Source organism: Brassica oleracea, chromosome C3 (genome assembly GCF_000695525.1).
Source record: "Brassica oleracea var. oleracea cultivar TO1000 chromosome C3, BOL, whole genome shotgun sequence".
Lineage (NCBI taxonomy): Eukaryota > Viridiplantae > Streptophyta > Magnoliopsida > Brassicales > Brassicaceae > Brassica > Brassica oleracea.
The window spans coordinates 33,160,987-33,167,725 of NC_027750.1; the positions used below are offsets into that span (position 1 = coordinate 33,160,987).

At 30.2% G+C, this 6,739-nt stretch overlaps 1 pseudogene; it reads right to left on the reverse strand.

Annotated features, from left to right (window-relative positions):
• Positions 1 to 713: 713 nt before the first annotated feature.
• On the reverse strand, positions 714 to 2,245 carry LOC106333703 (annotated as a pseudogene).
• Positions 2,246 to 6,739: the final 4,494 nt, after the last annotated feature.

Genomic DNA, 6,739 nt, shown 5'->3' on the forward strand with positions numbered 1-6,739 from the left:
GAACGTTTTTTTGTAAACAGATCGATCGATGGATTTATGTCCAAAAACGCATCGATCGATGAACGTCCGAGGAAATATCCCGACGAAGTTCTCCCTCAGTATATTCCGAGGACATTTCTGACAAACTGGTGATCCTCGGAATTTCCTCGGAAGTTTGTTTCCACGGAATTCCGTCGGGAAATTCCGAGGGATTTCCGAGGAAAGAAGAAATTCCGAGAAATTATTTCCGACGACTTGTTTCGTTGGTATGTCGTCGAAATAACGATATTCCGACGAAATTCCGACGCTTTTTTCCCTCAGAATCCTTGCTGTTTTCTTGTAGTGTATATACTTTCTTTGGGATAAAATTAGTTCTTCAAAACGGCATATTTTTATGCGTAAAAATATAAAAATAGTTTTAAGAAATTTTTTTTAACTTTAAATTTATTTATTTTAAGTACCAATAATTTTAAGTACCATACATAGGAACAACAGCAATATATAATTCTCAAATCGTAAAAAGCCAATAAGTAAATAAAAAGAGAATAATTAGCTTCGCACTTGTTAAATCCATGACCAAACAAAGACTTACTTATGGAAGTCTCTATTTTCTAAAGAATAAACATGCAAACTTTCCTAAATTCATTAACTGAGAAGATAAAAATACAATTCTTAAATTTCACAAACATAAAAGATGACTATGAGAACCACCATATCAATTAGCATTGGTCAAGTTGTGTTCTCTCTCTCTCTCTAAAACCATTTAGTAAACATAAGGGAAAATGGCACTCCGGTTAGCCGGGTAATTTTCAAACTTCCGGAGATACCACCGGTGAGTTTCTCCAGCCGCCATTGTCAGATTCCCGACCTATAAAGAAAGGACCAAAATTCAATTTCTCTGAATTTAAACAAAGCCTTTCATCAGTTTTTGACAAAAGAAAGTGCACCGTACCACAAAACCAAAGAGCAACCAGATAGTTACATCTATTCCTCCACTAGCAATCAGCAAGCCCATGTATAAAACCTAAATTACAGAGCATCATCGTATACCATTTAGCAAAGAGAAGTAAAGAAGAACATGAAGATATCTAATCCACTAGGGAAGGTCGAATTACGATTTCTGCTAAGTAATGTGGACTAGAGACAATCTCAAAGACTCAAACCAATCTCCATGTGGTATTATGTACTCTTTCGCTTGGCTAGGAATTTTACGGAGAGATCCCTGCATCAACATTTGTGCATCTTTCAGTATCTAAAACACACACAAACAGAGAGACAAAATGTCAAAAACTTACTAGAATTGCGTGACAGCGGCGTTGATGTAACCATCCCCAGAGAAAAAAGGCTCCACCAATCAATTGACACCATCCAAGCTGCATCAGAGGGCTTAAAGACGATAATAAATCGAACTTAGGGGCTGAGGTTTACCTTTTTCCTTCAGAAATTAACCCAGCCATTTGATTTCCGGCGAATGATACCATCTCTGAAGCTATATCGATGCAGAGTGATAACGGCGCTGCTGCATAGAAACTAGAAAGCCAAGCAAAAGGCAATTAAAAAATATATATAAATCTTGATATGTTCATGAGTTTCTTGAGAGACTTACAACAATCCGGTGAAATAACCAAGAATGCTCATCCGAGCACAAGGGCTATACTTGAATACATAGAATGACTCTATAAGACGTCTCAAAACATGGATTTCCATCAGAAGGAGTAGAAACACTGCTCGCAACACTTTAAACCAATGCTCAACATGAGAACCTCCGGTTAATGGCGCCATTTTGAAGGCATACATCCAAGTCATGGCGAACAGGAGAGTTGTCCACACCACTCCGACAACGTAGAAGTGAGCAAAGTATTTCTGAGGAACTGTCCACTTCTGTCTCCATAACAAAACAAGCAATAAGGGACAAAGGGTCGAGAGTTTTACAACACCAGAAACATCCAATTACTAGAACATATCTCTGAAACTGAAATATTGAATAAAAATGCTATTTTGAAATTAGTAATAACATGAACAGCAACTGAAACACACAAAACCTGAGAAGAAGACGGCTGAAGAATCTTGCCTCTGCCGGCAAAACTCAACATGAGTTCATGATACAATCTCAGCTTGGAACTTGGAATCGAACCGATCACCATAAGAAGTATTGCAGCGATCCAAGCGGCTCTAACCAACCAAACAATCCATATCCCTAATTCCATTGTTTTTTTCCTGTAGCCAACGATATTAACCCTAGAAAATCTCTTGGAAGTTAAGATCTCTCTTAATATTTTCTTTGAGTTTCGTGCGAGGGAAAACCAGTTGGGAAAGTCACATTAGTTTTAAGTACGTGACGTCGTTCCATCAGTATTCCAATTTCCAAGTGGGAACCAATCTCTTAGAGCATGATTATCCGGGGTTCTTAGTGGGTTTCTTAGTGCGTGGGCCCCCACAAAACTCTTAAGGATCGGTTACAAAAACTACTAATTAAGAACCGATCTTAGTGAGTTTCTTACACTGTTCGCGGGCTCAACTGACACGTGGCGGTCCACGATTGGTTTGCTTTTTAATTTTTTTTTTTTTTTTGTTTAAACTAAGAAACCCACCGTGGATTTCTTAGGGATAATCATGGCCTTAGTGTTACGTGTGATATCCTCGAACTAAGTGAATGAATGTAATTAAATGCTTACTTGTTTAACAGGTTTGCAATTATAATGGGTTGTTTTGCAATAAAACATAGTATGGCCGAATGGTATATCTAGATTTACTACATATTAATCGGAGAGGGGTACATTAAATAAGACCTTATAACCATTAAATTTTTTTTATAATTCACAAAAGTAATTATACGAATCTTGTGACTATGCAAATATTTGAAAAACAGACAAAATACCTCTTCTGCGATGATTGACGCAGCCGTGTTCGTTTCCTAGCCGCAAGACGCAGCGGCAGCTACCAAAAAATAAACGGGAATCACGGCAACACACAGCACTGATGACCGCAGCGGCAATTAACAAAACACAACACCGATGACACAGCGGCAGTAGAAAGGGCGTTGAAATTTTTAGCGGTAACGGCGTCTCATTTTTTGTGACTCTGGAAATCCGTTGGTGGTTACTTTAGCTTCAGATTCTATTATTTTGAGCATTTTCACCATAGTTTTTCTTGTCTCTCCCGCTGCGTCTAGCGGTTAAAAAACGAACACGGCTGTTACTGACTCGAAGAGAGGGTGTGTGAGTAATTTTCTTAGTTATGCTAAAAAAAGGTTCGATACTTTCCACACCATAAATTTGAAGTAAATTCTGGTTTGGTTAAAAATTTATTAGTTGAATTTTGGTTATGTTTAAATCTTTACGGTTAGATAAATAAATTTTGGTTTGGCAGAATTTTTTAGGAAACCTCCTAAAACCTAAGTTTATCATATGTTTTCCAAGACTTCAAATATCTAAGACTTTTTTAGAAAATATTCTAACCATGAACTGTAAAATTGAATAATTGAAATAAATAGTAATAAATTCTTCATTAAAACTTAAAATCAACTTTTAAAGTGTTTATTATATACAGTAGCTAATATTTACAGTAAAAACTGGGGCTATGTTATTTTATTAATTTATAGAGTTATTAATTCAAAATAATTTTCTTTTCAGATTTTTTTTTAGTTTAAATGTTTTTAATAAAATAAGAAAATAGGTTATTTTATCGTATATACATTAATTAAAATTTTGAAATTTAAGTTTCATATTGTTTTTGCTATATTATTTGATGTATATAAAAATGTTACACAGAGTTTAAATGTGGTTTTAAATTGAACTTTACTAAATATCATTAAAATATATTAAAGTGTTAAGAAAATATAGAGACAATTTCATTGTGAATATAAAACAAACAATACAATATTTGGTTTAATTTGTAATTATATAAAATGTGTGTATATATGTACATAAATGATTAATTTACCATCTTAAAGGGACCATATATTTACATAGAATTTTCTAAAAAAATATATTATCTTATTATATTATTGAATTGTATCATATTTTACAATGGTCCAATTTAGGACAGATAAATTTATTAATTTATCATGTTTGTTAATTTATACAGTATCATTTATAGGGTTTCAACTGTATAATACAAACTTTAAACACAAATATTACTTGAACATATGTTACTAAACCCTAACCAATAGACAAATACGATTTGCAATATATATTTTCATCTACTTCCTAACTATTCAATTTTATTAAATTTTAATTCACACGATTCATATTTTTTGTGTGTTTACATTATTTAAATATATTCTTCATCAAAATAAATTTTCAAAATTTTCGTAGTCTAATTATAAAATTAAATTCATAAGCAGACTCTTAAAGACTTCATGTTTCTTACAAATTTCTCTAGATATAACTATAACATATTTTAAAAATTTTATTGGTCATAAGTGAGTAGTTGTAATTTAACTACGCATTTATTTCAGTTCAACATTTAATAAAATATAAGATACAAATTTGGTTTTAAATTAAATTATAGATTTAGGTAATTTTCTCAAAAGTAATAAAAGAGAATAGAAGATTTGTAAATTATTAGTTATATGTTAGTAGTCAATATATAGTTTATGATAATAAAACCATATTACATAAAATGTTTTAAAAATATATATTACTCTAATAACATTTGTTTTAATAAATAGTTTAATTTGGATTGGAAAGAAAATACAATTATTCACAGTGTTCATTTTTTGTCCGTCTAAGGCTTCTTTTATTTAGTATTGCTTATCAAAGACAATAACACAACAGTTGATATAGTACATCACATTAAGAAAGCCAAAACAAGCTCTTGAGAAAACAATATAACCCGACAGACAATATAATCTGACAGTTACAACTACAAGAAAAATTAATGATGAAATCCAAACCGAATATTTGTTGGATGTTGACAATACATTGATATCAAGCTAATCTTTGTTTCGCGCTTGTTAATAATTGAAGTGTTTTCCTGCATCATAACAGGCTGCATTCACTTGTACCTACAAAAGTTCTCTAGATAAAGATATATCTTTTTGTTTGGTTAAATATGTTCCGGAGGAGATCGCTTCCAAATAGTTTACCCTTGAATCCGTCGAATAATCTGTAATAATCATTACAACAATAAAACAGAGCAAAATGAGCATATCTCCGATTACAAAAACAGGGCGAAAAACGAAAATATCTCCAGAAACTTAGGAAAAAATATCCAAAATAAAGCCAAAATACTGAAAAACAAAGAAGAAAAAGATATTAGAAAATAAATCTCAGCGCCGGTGCTCAAAAAGACCGCAAGGTCACTAAAAATCTCATTTTTCTCTCTCTGGCAGCTGACCAAATTTTTCATCTACACTGTTCATCTAATTATGGAGTAATGATTTATAGAAATTACTAATTTATTAAGTACTAGTTTATAGATATTTTATGGGCAATTTTCTCAAATAGCTATTTTTGAAGTTTTTGTCACAAAAATGGTTCTCAAAAAATAAAATGGCCAAAATAGTCTTCTTATTTTAAAAAATTATTTTTTATTTTTTATTTTTAAAAATTTGAACTCATCCCCAAAACTCAATCCCTTAAATCTAAACCATAAGTCTTAGATTAATTAACTCTAAAGGTATAAATACATATTTACCTTTCAATAAAACATTTTTGGTCATTTTCTTCCTCGAGGGTTTATTTTTGTGAAAATAAACTATAAAGGGTTATCTAAGGGAATTTCTCATATTTTATTGTATTAGAAGTATAAAATTTATGATATTACTGTTTTCCTCTAATTAATTAAACTTTAGTTACAGCTTTAATTGATATACCTGGCTCTAAACATGCTTAAGGGTCGCAAATTTTGGATAGTACAGCTAACTGTGTTTTGTAAAGGTTTTGAATACAATAACTGCTTTTCATCATCACCATGACTCATTTTCTTTTGTTTGTTTTCTAATATATATAGTATAATTTTGTTTTGTTCTTTTCCTTCAAATATAGTATTATTTAACGTAAAAGCAAAATACCTTTTAAAAAGAAGTATTTTATTGCAATAAACATATTATCATGCACGTCGACAAATTCATGGGCAGAAAGAAAAGACAAAGATAACATTAAGAAATGAATTAACAAGCCTTTAGTCAAAAAAAAGCAACAAAAAAAAAAAGAATTAAGAATAGCTACCCCATGGACAACAGAACAAACCCGTGAGTTGGCAAAACAAATAAGCGTAAACTAGGTTAAGATACGCGTCTTGCGCGGAATAAACATTATATGTATAAATTATTTTATATATTATATGTTTATAACATATTATGAAATAATAAATATATATTGAATAATTAAAAAGTCATTATCTACTACTTATATAATTAAATTGGTGTAAACATATAAATAAATTTTATAAATTGAAAAATATTTTTTCTATTTGATATGATATATAATTAAATTTAAATGATAGTAACATATATATGTTATATTTTAATATTAATATTTATTAGATGATGATTTTTACTCATATTTTTTTTATCATTTGTATCTGTTATAGCAAAAAATCTAAATTAGTGATAACAAAATTTTCACTGTGGGATTAGTGGTTTAAGTAATTTATAATATTTTAAAAAAATAAGTTGTCAATATCTTTTCAAATTTTTTATCAAAAAAATGTTCAAAGTAAATTTCAAAATTAAGATATTTTTAAATTTTTATATGGCATATAGTTTAATTTAAAATGATACATATATTTATATATCTTTTATTTTTGATAATTA